Consider the following 13842-nt stretch of genomic DNA (forward strand, 5'->3'; position numbering starts at 1 on the left):
TCTAACCCATTTTCTCTGGAAGTAAATGTATTGTAAACTTAAGCTTAGCCCTGTGGTACAGGCAGTTGACATTTATGCCCCCTAACATGACTTAAACTATAGATTCCAAACCCTTAATTTGATATCTTTCCTCTAATCAGTTGGCATCATAAGTAATTTGTGGTATCACCTATAGGATGTCTGCTCTTACATCTTGGGAATTGCCCTAAAATTCTCTCAGTTTTTAAAATAGCTGCCTACCAGTATTCCAGTTCCTGGGAGCACTTGGCTTAGAGTTTTCCTAAGAGCGTTTTATAGTTTTTTACTTGCGCTCTTGGAAATAGAGGTTTCCTAGTACCCAATAATAGTAATAGTTTTTTAATTTAATTATCATGTGCTAGGCACTGGTTCTATATATTTTATACATCAACTCCTTCATTCTTATAACAGAGCCATGAAGTAGGTACGTACCATCAATATCATCCCCATTATGCATAGAAAGTCAAAAGTCACATAGCTAATGAATGACAGAACAAGGATTTGAGTCCAGAAGTCTTTCTTCAGAGCTCGCGCTCTTAACTTCTATGCTATACTATATCTCAACATAAATTTACTTTACAAACTGCATCTCTTCATGTCCTTTTGTGTCTGTCACAGGAACCCAGCAAAGTGCCCCTCCCTAAAATTATACACTAAGATGGTGGAAGGAGTATGACTGAAATTCAGAATCTAACTGTCACATCGCTAAGTTATCTTACTGCCTGTGTCATTAAAAGAAGTCCGTCTAAAAAGAGAGTGTTATCATATGAGAGGTTACTCTTCAGTTATTTTGTTCTTCCTGTTGAAAAATTCTATCTACTAATGGAGTAGCCAATCAAATGCTCTTAAGTTGTCTTCTCTTGAGAGAGAGGGAAAGGTAGAGTGTAGACAGTGTTTCTCCAACTTTAATATGAAAATTAGTCAACTGGAGGTCTTCACTAAAATGCAAATCCTGATTCTGTTGACTCGGGTAGGACCAGACAGTCTGCATTTCTACCAAGTGCCTGCTTGATGCTGATGCTGTGGTTCTCCATGTTGAGTAGCAAGGACGTAGGGTGGATGAGCTCCCCCTAGAGGTTAATAACGATGCTGGTGAGGAAAAAGGAAAGATTGCACCAGAGACCGATCAATGGCACAAAAACAGGATGGGAGAAAATTAGTTTGGGGGAAGCAGAAGTGAAGAACCATTCAATGCATTTTGGTTTACTTCACATAGGGTGTGATGCAACGTGACCACTAAAGTATGTCAGATGAGAGATGTGGGCACATTGCGCCTAGAGAAATGTATTCGATTCAGGCTAATAAAGGTGTAAGTGTAGATGTTCCATCTTTAACCCTAAGGTTCTACAATTATGATGATTATGGCAGGCATCGTGTTTTTCATATGTTCTAAACAGGAAAACTTAGCAACTTACTATCAACTTTCCATTATCTGTACATAACTAACCTACTTTGTGGATGATCCTCTAGAAACTCATTTACCCTTCATTATGTTTTGGGTGCTTTCCTCTACTCTCAGATTGTTTGTGTCCTGAGATCATTAATTAGTTCAATGTCATCTTAAAAAAACACAGTAAATAATACTTCAAAGTCAAATTATATAATTATTTAATTAGTAGCTACTTGGAGTTTATATATGAGGTGTGGGTATAGGGGTGTGTGTGTGTTTAATTTCTGCTAGAAAAAAATATTGGTGTGTAATATGCCCTTCAACAATTCCTGAGCCATTAACCAAGGCCTTAAGATCTTTCTGTGGTGGGATGAATGAGCAAAGATATATGTTTGATTTATTAAAATTCTTGAATAAATTTAACTCAACTCAGTGAAAAAACATATTCTGTCCTTAAGAATGAAAATTTTCAAAGCTGCTGTTGTGACAAGTTAGATCATTTGGAAAATGAGGGATTGAATGGATAAAGAAGCCAAATTTCAGAGACACGCCCAAATTTGACAGCTCACCTGTATCAGGCTGTCATTCAAAATGTTAACTGAGAAAAGCAATTAACACTTCACCAGTATGGGCTAACATGTTTATTCATTAGTAAGGTTAAAAACCCATTTTGTATTTTATGGAAGATTTATGCAAATAATAGAAAGCAATTAAGATGTTTCTTGCCCAGATGTCACTATCAATTATGAGGCAGATTCCTGTAGACTGAAGATGAGCATGGGGCTTACTTAAAGGGAAGTTAAAAATATAATCAAGGGAACCTATGACAGAAAAGTATACGTATGATAGTTGGAGAATGAAGAAAAAACGAAACCTAACCTCTGATCTGTCTGAAAGTTCTGAAGAAAACTGTTTACCACTTAGAGATAAAGTAAAGCATGTCAGAATGAGCTGGGGGAGAGAAGAACCAGAGAAATAGGCAGGCGAGCCAGGAGGCTGACAGCATGGACCTGCAGGTGAATTTGAATGAGACCTGGGTAAAGAGAGACATCGAGAAGCAGTGGGACGGAACCGCTAAAGTGCAGATAGGAAAGGAGAATGTGTAAAGGAAAGCTTCAGGTACCCATGGCACGAGTGATTTCAAGAACTATTGAATCAAGGCAGATAAGTCCCTATTTCTACAACCACAGCTTACAGGAAAGCTGGAGACAGTTATCTGACAACCGCCTCAAGTGCCCAAGGAGTATGAGAGGGGCACTTGGAGCCAGGCTGGGACCAAGTCCTGTCTGCAATTAAAAACAAGACAAAAGCCACTCCTCAAAGTTGGGCTTTTTGTTTCTTTTTAATGTTAAAAAATATGGGATGAAATCATCCAACTATATCTGCCTCTCTTTTCCAGGAAAGTTATTTATTCATGGGAATGTTTTTCTCATTTTCGCTTCTAACTGATAATGTCCTAGACTCTTTTCCTTAATACTTACATTTTTGTATTAGTGTGTCTGAACATTCATCTAGTTTGCCATTGGGAGGACTACAGAATGATTCTGTGAGTTCCTAGATTTGACATCATTTTGCTTTTTCTGGAAAAGACCAAAGGTGATATTCTAACTCATGAAATGCACGTCATGAGCGCAGATCGGTTATGTTTGGGTCTATACGTCAGAATTACCTGGGAGTACTCTACTGATGCCTTGGTCCCCTCCCTGATACATTTTCATTTTATTACTGTGACGTGGTACTGGGGCTTTGGCACTTTTGGAAAACTCTGCAAATGATTTTAATGTGTAGCCAGGGTGGAGAACCAATGGTTTAGGTATGGAAGACACAATATCAAATAAGAGCATAATATAGTATTTGCAAAAAGGAAAAGATTAAAATCTTAGAAATAAACTATTGATACCACACCATGCCGGTACTATTGACAGCAATGGAAAACTTCAAAGAAAACGGTAATAATCACAAGAAGCGCCAGTGCTCAGAGCGAGCGCTCATTAAGAGAAATAAGGATTTAACTATTTTTCATAGATCTCACTTTAATAATGTTTAAAGATTCATCTTTTCAATGTGATCAGCTGACTAAGGAAAAGGAAGCTAAGATAATCTCTTATTAACTAGCATATTTCATTAGCAGTGGAGAAAAAAGAGACGAATGGTGGTTTCCTGTCTAACAACTTATATTTCCTATCAATTTGAGGTGTGATTTTTATTAGGCCAGTTCTGCAGAACATCCTAAATTCTCACAAGCATTATGCTAGTAAATCATATAATTTGCCACCAAGTAGATGATGATGCCTGGATTATGGCCTCATCACATAAAGCAGGAGCCAAGAAATCATTCTGGTAAAGGGCCAGACAGTAAATATTTGAGGCTTTGTGGACCATATGATCTGTTACAACTACTCAACTCCACCATTGCAGCCACAGACAGTATGTAAACAAATTGAGGTGACTGTTCCAATAACGCTTTAATTACAAAAGCAGGTGATGGGCCACATTTGTCCTGTAAGCCGTGGTTTGCCATCCCCTAGTATAAACAGGTCAACTCTTTTATACTGGTGTGCTAAATTCACACATCAACCTTTTTTTTCTTATCAAAAAATGTAAGTCTATCAAAATATAATATATGAGGCTTAAATACCATGCTAAGATACAGAACATCATTAAGGAAGTATGAAACTCTGGGAGCAGTTTTTCTCATTAACTTTTAAGCACTTTTATTGCTGCTTAATTTAGTTTCAATTCTCTTTCCATGTTAAAGTAGAAGTCACATTTCTCAGTCACCCTAGAATATTTTAAAAGCCAGAAGCCTATTTGCTGTACAGATACAGGCAGCAATGATTTTCAGTTCTTACACTTGGGGCTTTAGAATTCTTGGCTTGTCCTCTTTTCTGTTTCCTTGTCTTGAACTGCCTACTTACCGTCATCAAAGAGAAGATATTACATTTCCTTAGTGCTCCCGGTAGCTTTTGGAGCACCTCCTTTGACCCCCATGTATTTTTCCTGCCCTGTGGCAAAACCATCAGGAAAGAAAAAAATGCATTGTGGAACCATGAGTTGGCGTAAAAATCCTATAACCCTTTTTCCAACTGATTTTTTCCCTGCACCCTCACTTTTATCACCTACCTGAGTAGAGGCCCAGTACCCTAAACTCATCGTCACTGGAAATGGATTGTGGTAGTGGTTTCATTGGTGTATACATCTATAAAAATTCATCAAATTGTACATTTGAAATATGTGTAGTTTACTATACAGGAACCATACCACAATAAAGACATTAAAAAAGAAAAGAAAAGGAAAACTCAGATTAGCAGTCGGAGACTAGGAGAGCAATAGGACATCTCTGTGGATGAAGCAGAGTTAAAGGCTGGTGCCCAAAGTCAGAGGAAATGAGTTGTGCACCAGCAAAAGACAATGACAGAAGATGGCTGTAGACAAAATGCCCACCTCACTTGACTCCTGAAAGCCATGTAAATATTCCCCCTCCTCCTCCATTTCCAGAACTTACCTGCCATTTCAGGGAGAGAGAGTAGAAGGGGAAAAACTCTAAATTAGCTTAAAAAGTATTGAAATGACTCAGTTATTCTGAATATCTACTATTGAGTTTTTGCTGCTAGCTGTAATAGAGGTTCAAGATAAAAAATAAGTTTAATTTTAGTAAATTCTATGAGAATATCACAATTTGCACACTTACCGTCTGTAACTACAAAATTTGTTCCTGCTACCTGTGCTTGAGGAGATTGGAGGGACTGCAGTTAGAAGGATCAGTATTTAAACTAAAGAAAACTGACTTATAGGTCCGTGTGATAGAGGAGAGCCCAACATGGTAATCCTGGCCTGAACACAACCATTCTCTACTTTTCTGCATTCATCCTTTCCAGAAGGATTTCTTGGCATATCTTATGTAATGAAGAAGTCTTTGGTACAGTACCACCCAATACATTTAGCAAGAGCTATATAGAGGGGCAAAGAAAGGAAAAGAAGTATCTTGGAAAGGAACACGCCTAGGGCAGTGATGAATCCTGGTAAGGCGGCTTTGCCTGTTGACAGTGGCGCGGGTAAAAGGGACTCTTGATCACCCTCAACCCAAATCAGGAGCCACAAGTGTATAGTGAGAATATTTAGGGCACCACATTCCTAAATCAGCCCCATAGCCAGGACCGCTCCTTGGAAAACCCACTAAAACGAGCTCACCACTTACACATGACCAAACGGATTAGTCCAGCTGATGCCACAGGTCCTCCGAGGCTACTTTGTTTTCTGAATATAGGCCACAGAGACTTTCCAGTTTTCAGTTAAAAGAAAAAAACTACTCCGAATTTCCTCCTGCAGGCCTCATTCCGCAGACCAGAAGCCCTGTGTTGAATGAGGTTCCCTGCTAGGCAGGAAAACCACCCACACGTGGCTCGCTCTTTGGGCCCAGAGTCTTGACTTACTTTTGAACAATAGTTGTTGGGTTTTTTTGGGGTTGGTTTTTTTTTAGGTATACAATGTAATGATTCAGTATTTATATAAATTGTAAAATGATCACCACAATAAGTCAGTTAACATCTGTCGTCATGCATAGTTATGATCTTTTTCCTTGTGGTAAGAACTTTCAAGATTTGCTCTCCTAGCTACTTTCAAATTTGAGATACAGTATTATTAACTCTAGTCACCATGTTGTACATTACAACCCCATGGCTTATTCATTTTATAAGTGGAAATTGGTACCTTTTGACTCACTTTACCCGTTTCTCATTTTGCTCCCATTCCACCCCCACCTCTGGAAACCACCAATCTGTTTTCTGTATCTGAGTTCAGTTTTATTTTGTTTGTTTGTTTGTTTCTTTAGATTCTACAAGTAGAATCTAAATCATATGGTATTTATCTTTTTTTCATCTGCCTTATTTAACTTAGCAAGATTTCATCATTTTTATGGCTAAATAATATTCCTCTGTGTGTGTGTGTGTGTGTGTGTGTGTGTGTGTGTGTGTGTGTGTGTGTGTGTAGACCACATTTTCTTTATCCACTCATCTGCTGATGGACACTTAGGTTGTATCCAGGTCTTGGCTATTGTAAATAATGCTTCAGTGAACATGAGGATGCATATATCTTTTCAAATAGTGTTTTCATTTTCTTCAAATAAATAAACACAAGTAGAATTGGTGGATTGTACGGCAGTTCTATTTTTAACTTTTTGAAAAACCTCCATACTGGTTTCCATAGTGGATGCATCAATTTACATCACCACCAACAGTGCACAAGAATTCCCTTTTATCCAGACCCCCACCAAGGCTTGTTATTTCTTGTCTTTTTAATAATAGTCATTTTAACAGGTGTGTGGTGATACTTCAGTGTGGTTTTGATTTTCATTTCCCTGACAATTAGTGATGTCGAGCATCTTTTTGTGTACCTGTTGGATTCTGTATGTCTTCTTTGGAAAAATGTCTATTCAGATTCTCTGCCCATTTTCAAATCAGTTTGTAGGATTTGTTTTTTTTTAAGTTGTATGAGTTCTTTATATATTTTGAATATTAACTGCATATCCAAATATAGGGTTTGCAAATATTTTCTCCCATTCTGTAGGTTGCTTTTTCATTTTGTTGATGGTTTCCTTTGCTGTGCAGAAACTTTTCAGTTTTATGTCATCCCACCTGTTTATTTTTGCTTTTCCCACCTTTGCTTTTGGTGTCAGATCAAAAAAAAAAAAAAAATCATGTCCAAGACCAATGAGAAGGAGCTTACTGCCTATATTTACTCCTAGTTTTATGGTATCAGATAATACATTCAAGTCTTTAACCCATTTTGAGTTAATTTTTGTGTACAGTGTAAGATAGTGGTCATTTCATTTTTTGTATACAGCTGTCTGGTTGTCCCAGCACCATTTATTGAAGAGATTGTCCTTTGCCCATCATGTATTATTGGCTCCTTTGTCATAAGTTAATTGACAATATATGTGTGGGTTTATTTCTGGGCTCTATATTCTGTTCCACTGATCTATGTGTCTATTTTTATGCCAGTACCATACTGTTTTGGTTACTATATTTTTGTGATATAGTTTGAAGTTAGGGGGCATGATGCTTCCACCTTTGTTTTTCTTTCTTAAGATTTCTTTGGCTACCCAAGGTCTTTTGTGATTCTGTATAAATTTACAGATTGTTCTGTTTCTGAGAAAAGTGCCATTGAAATTTTGATCAGGATTGCAATAAACCCATAGATTACTGTGACTATTATGGACATTTTAACAATACTAATTCTTTGAATCCATGAGCACAAAATCTCTTTCTATTTATTTGTGTCTTTGATGTTTTTCATTAATGCCATACAGTTTTCAGTGTTCAGTGCCTTGGTTAAATTTATTCTTAGACATTTTATTTTTGTTGCAGTTGTAAATGGGATTATTGTCTTAATTTGTCTTTCTGATAGTTCATTATTAGTGTATAGAAACCAACAGATATCTGCATATTGATTTTGTATCCTGAAACTTTACTGTATTTATTTATTAGTTCTAACAGGGTTTTTTTGGTGGCATCTTTAGTTTTCTATACGCAATATCATGTCATCTTCCAGTAGTGACAGTTTCACGTCTCCTTTCCAATTTGGTTGCCTTTTTTTTTCCTTTGCCTAATTGCTCTGGCTAGGACTTGCATTATTATGTTAAATAAAAGTGGTGATATGCTTTGGTTGGGACTTCCAGTACTATGTTGGATAAAGGTGATAAGAGAAGAGTGGCATCCTTGCCTTGTTCCTGATCTTAGAGAAAATGCTTTCAGCTTTTCACTGTTGAATATGATGTTAGCTGTTGGCTTGTCATATATGGTCTTCATTCAGTCAAGTTACATTCCCTCTCTACCCACTTTGTTGGGAGTTTTTATCATAAATCGATGTTGAATTTTGTAACATGCTTTTTCTGCATCTGTTGAGATGATCGTATGATTTTTATCCTTTGTCTTGTTACTGTGGTTTACCACATTAATTGATTGGCAGACGTTGAACTATCACTGCATCCCTGGAATAACTCCCACTTGATCTTGGTGTATGATTCTTTTGCTGTAATGTTGAATTTGGTTTGCTAATATTTTGTTGAGGATTTTTGCATCTGTGTTCATTAGAAATATTGGCCTGTACTTTTCTTGTAGCATCCTTGTCTGATTTTGGTATCAGGGTAATGCTGGCCTTATAAAAATGAGTTCAAAAGTATTCCCTCCTCATCTATTTTTTTGTAACAGTTTGAGAAGGACTGGTATTAATTCTTCCTTGAATGTTTGATAGAATGATTGGGATTTTTTGTCACTCCTGTACTATTATCTACTTAATATATTTTAACGGATAGTTTTTAATATATAGCCTCATCCTAAGAAATAACATCTATTGTCACAGGTTTGACACGCTGGTTATATTTTTCTACTATCCCTTAAAATAAATACCCAACAATCGAAAATGTTTGTCTGTGCCCTACCTGGAATCATCACACATTGGGAAACAGAAAAGTATGGCACAAGTTGTGAATTAGGGTATTCTCAAATGGAAAACTGATACCTGCCTTTATTCCGTACCATTTTTTGGTTCACTTCATCTTTCCCTATTTTCCAGTTCACAAAGATATAAACCTAATAAGGGGAAGCTGTGTAGAATATCTGTACATATGGGACCATGCTAATCCCTCATTTATGATAAATTTCTAATTGTTGACTGTGGTGGTTAATTTCATGTGTCAACTTGGCTGAGCCACAGTGCTCAGATATGAGGTCAAACATTATTTTGGATGTTTCTGTGCAGGTAGTTTTGATGACATTAACATTTAAAACATTGGTCTTTGAGTAAAGCAAATTGCTCTCCTTAGTGTGGGTGGGCCTCATCCAATCAGGTGAAGGCATGAATAGAAGAAAAGACTGAGCTCCCCCAAGCAATAGAAAATTTTGCAGCAGACAGAGCCTTCTGACTTAAAATGAAACAGTGGCTGTTCCTGCATATCCAGCCTGTTAGCCTCTGCCATCAGATTGTGAACTTGCCAAACTTCCACAATTACATGAGCTAATTCCTTTAAAAAAAAAAAATCACACACATGCATATCCTATTGGTTCTGTTTCTCTGGAGAACCCTAACTAATGCAGTTGACTTGTGCTTTGGATGAAATCAAAAAGCACATAAGATAAAATGCAGCCCCTGTCCTCTTTCCCTCACAATGACAGGCCTAATTATTATGGTGAGAAGAGACTAAATTGAGAAACATAGTAAAATGCTGCAACTGAAGGCATTTTCCTATGGGTTATATGAGTTTGATCTGGAAATGGATCCCTTTGAATCAGAAAAATTCAGGATGAGGCAGGTTGCATGACATAAGTAAAACTTGCTAGGATTCTCTAAACCATGCTTGTCTTTAAATATTCGACATTACTTTAGGACTACAAAATGCATGGCTGCTGCAAAAGGAGCACCAGGTCATGAAATAGTAAAAGGAAAACTCTGGAAGGCATTGAATTCTACAAAGTTCTGGTTTTTATTCTCTGATTAGGAAAAATGCAGATCTGTCTCTGTCTCTCTCATTCACACACACACACACACACACACACACACACAGTGACAGAGAAGAGACGAGTGCACAAGAATGCCAGAGTTCCGCTCGGATCCACAGATGTTAGGAGAGTGGCTATGATACCAGACAGATGTCTCAGTTACCTCATTCAACCCAGGCCCCAGAGTAGATGGGCTTGTGCAGTCTCTAATGGGATGAGCAGAAACACCTCTCTTGAAGGGCACAGTGAGTCCCAGCTTTAAACACCGTGGCATAGCTGTGGACTCCCCACAGAAAAAGGCAGCCAACAAATCTACCCTGCAAAGAGTAATTAGGGTTTCTGAGACAGAGAGCTCAAAGCTGCCTCTTAGTCAGAGAGAGCTAAGCACAAACAGCACCAAATACGATAACTCCCTTGCACAAAAGCAAAGCAAAAGCATTCTTTTCATGTGGCGGGGTGGGGCTTCCAGGCCTGCACTGGCCTTTCACCATCCTGATCAGAAACACGAGTTGCTGATGTAAAGGTCAGCCGCGTGCCGAGCTTGTTTCTACCCTGGTGAGGAGAGTTTTCCCCGACTGAAGGCATCTAATTGGTTGCTGATGAGTCACAGATGCTGAAGTACACAGGGAGATGCATCTGATTGGCTGTCAGCATTCTCAGCCTCCAGGTCTGTGATAAATGGTACAGAAGGAGCAAAAGCTCTCATTTGGATCAATTCATATGAAGAGAAGGGGTGAGGGGAGGTGCCTTCTCCCACATACCTAACCTAATAGCTATTCCTGCTGTTTCGTTTCCTCCTTGCTTGTTAGAGGATGCCTTTTAAAAAGTAGTTCAGTAGGTAGGAAACTTTTGAATGCTACGTTAACTGTCAACAGTTTTTATTGTTTTTTTCCCTTCTGCTTACATCAGTGAGGTGAGGGTTACAAGCAGCAGGACAAATCCAGAAACAGTCGTGACGAAAAGCTCAAGGAGTACTCTTGCCAACAGAAAGGCTGGGGGATAGGAGATAGAGCCTGGGGGACTCAATTCTAATCTTAGCCTGGTTTTGACTCTTGTCTCAGAAACCTGCAGGAGTCATCTACAAGATAGATATCCTTTCTCTTTCTCTCTAATCTCAGTGCTATTTATTTCGACAGGTACTTGAAAATTGGGCTCTCAGACCACACAGTGGAGTCTCTCATACATATACTGCATCCCAAATGTTTAATTGCTAGATTTAAAAAAAGATAATTAGCATGTGTATAGGGTTTTACGTGCAACATTTATTTTGTATTTATGATGACAGTGCCAGTACATGCTATTATCCCTGTTTATAAGATGAAGAGACTGAAAATCAGAATGTTAAGTAACGTGCATAAAGTTTTTGAGAAAATGGGGGAGCCACGGGGGACCCCAGAACCTGTCAACTGATGCTGGCAACACAAGGAAGTGATAACCCCCATGGTCAGAGATTTCAGCACTTTGAATCCTCACTTACGGATCATTGAATCTGGACTTGCTTATCAAACACTTACTGAGCTTTCTGCATGTCGGGCCTTTTAGAGCTGTGAAGGTAATTCACATGGGGATTTTGGCCTCAAGATGCTTACAGTCCAGTGAGGAAATGGGCCAATATCATGTGGTAGGATAAAGACCAGGGTGTGCCCATTGTAGCATAGAAGCCCAGAGGGGGAACAGCTCATCAACTGTGGAGTTCAAGGTTTTCCAACCATTTAACCTTTGTGGTTCCCAGCTTCACCGTCTTCATTTGACATGTTTTGCCCAGGCAGAGATCCTTAACATAGTGTCCATGGATAGTGATCAGAGATACTTTGAATCATCTGAAAATGTCTATAAATTTGGTATTTATATGTCCATTTTTAGACAAGAAAGGATGAGGTTCTTTTTTTAAAAAAAATTTTCAATTCTTTTTTTGAGCATTTTTTTTTTTTTACAATTTCACATTTTTATTTTTATTTACTTTTTATTCTTTTGGGGGGGAGATAATTAGATATTTATTTATGTATTTTAATGGAAGTACTGAGGAGTAAACCCAGGACCTTGTGCATGCAAGGCACACACTCACTGAGCTATATACCCTCCACCCTACAGAAAGGACCAGCTTCTGAAAGTGTTCTTTGACCCACAAAAAGCTAAAATCTCTGATGAAGCCTCTTTAATCTCTAAGAGTTCTTCCACCTCTGACAATCTAGCTATTTCAGTAAGTATCAAGAGAGAGAAATGAAACAATAAAATATTAATAACACTTTCTAGAAAATATAACTTATACAAAAGTGGTACGTAGTTGCAGTGACAATTGTTAACTGTCTAGATGTCCTTTCAGAAGCCTTCAAATCAAAGACCTCATGGCTCCTGAGAGATCATAAAATCCAAAGAATTTCTAATACAGACAGGCTGTGCCATTGAGAAGTTTTGCTCCAGAATTACCAAAAAAAGAAAAGAAAAGAAAAAGAAGGAAGGAAAAAGAAAGAAAGAAACCTGAAGGTCATATGTGAGATTTTAGAATCACTTTCTTTTCTGCAAAAGATATTAAAAGCTTTTTCTTTACTTTGGAGAAGATAGTTAACCATATGGAACTATTAGGGGCCAGTAAACCATTGAATCCAGATGAATTACCTCCGTGAAAATTAAAGAATGCATTGCGGGAGGTTAAAGAGCAGCTGACTGAGAATCCTTTTATAATTTTTAATCCCAGCCAGTCCTGTTCTCCTTCCAGCAGTCATGCAGGTCTCACAGCTGGAGCCTCCTAACCCTGACCTACAGGCTCAGCCAAGCCTGGGCACTTGGAGGTAGAAAGCAAAATGTTCTCAAGTCAGGGACAGATTAAGGATCCCAGATCATGAGTTTGGAAGCTCCATGTTTTTTGACTTCTATGCCCAACTCTGACCTTGGATCAAACTTTGAGAATCTTGACTTCAGAATGTTCTTTAGTTAATAATTGCTGGTTTTGTCATTTGATGTATGGGGCTCTGCTTTGGTTCCTGCTGGTTTTCCTAGCAGGATTCTCAAGTCCTTTGTTGACTTACTCCCTTCCTACAGACTGTGATCTGTAAGAGAGGCACATGCTACTGTTGTTCCATCTGCATTCACTGCTGTAAGACCGCAGGCTGACAAACAGCCTTCTTAAACCAGTGCCCGTTCCCTTCTTCCTCACTTTAACCCCAGGCTCCCCTAACCTCAGAACCCAAATGCTCTTGGCTATACCCTGGCTGTTTTATTTAGTACATGGCCTTGGTTATTCCCTGTGCAGCCCTTCCCTGGGCTGCCTGACCTCCCTTTCTGCCCTACAGGAGGTCAGATGTGTGGGCTGTAAAACTGGGATCACAGTACAACACCAAACCATGCGTGATAGAACAATATGAGGAAGGACTAGAATGTATCATATTAATGAAAGGACAACAGCAAATTCAGGAAGTTTAGTGATCAGAAGATCTATCTTGAACCATAAAGAGATGTGAAAGAGTGTTCAGGGAAAGGATTATACAGCATTAGAAATGCACGATGGTTAACAAATCATTACTGATTTATAAAAACGAAGTCCCAACTTGTTAAGCGTGTGTTATTTTAATAAGTACAATGCAAGAAGCAAGATAAAAGCAAATTAAGGGACCTCATTTATTTCCCCTAAAAGCTTAATGCCATTCCACCCAAAAGATTAATATGTGATAACAATCATGTACACATTCATATGGCGTTAAATAAATGGTTTGAGAGCAATTATAGGGTTGAAAACCAAGAATGATGGACAAAAATCACTGTCAGATGATGCAAGCTGAGGAAATGCAAGCTGAAAAAATATTTTTTGTTGACAACATTTCATCTGTTGGCTGGACAATGACATAATATGTAACCTTCCAAGTAGCTAAATATTTATGGCTGGTGGAGGGAGGGGAGAGGTGGCTTGTGCCTAGAAGTTTGGTAAGAGCACCATTTGAAAGT

This window comes from Camelus dromedarius, chromosome X (assembly GCF_036321535.1).
Source record: "Camelus dromedarius isolate mCamDro1 chromosome X, mCamDro1.pat, whole genome shotgun sequence".
NCBI classification, from domain to species: Eukaryota; Metazoa; Chordata; class Mammalia; order Artiodactyla; family Camelidae; genus Camelus; species Camelus dromedarius.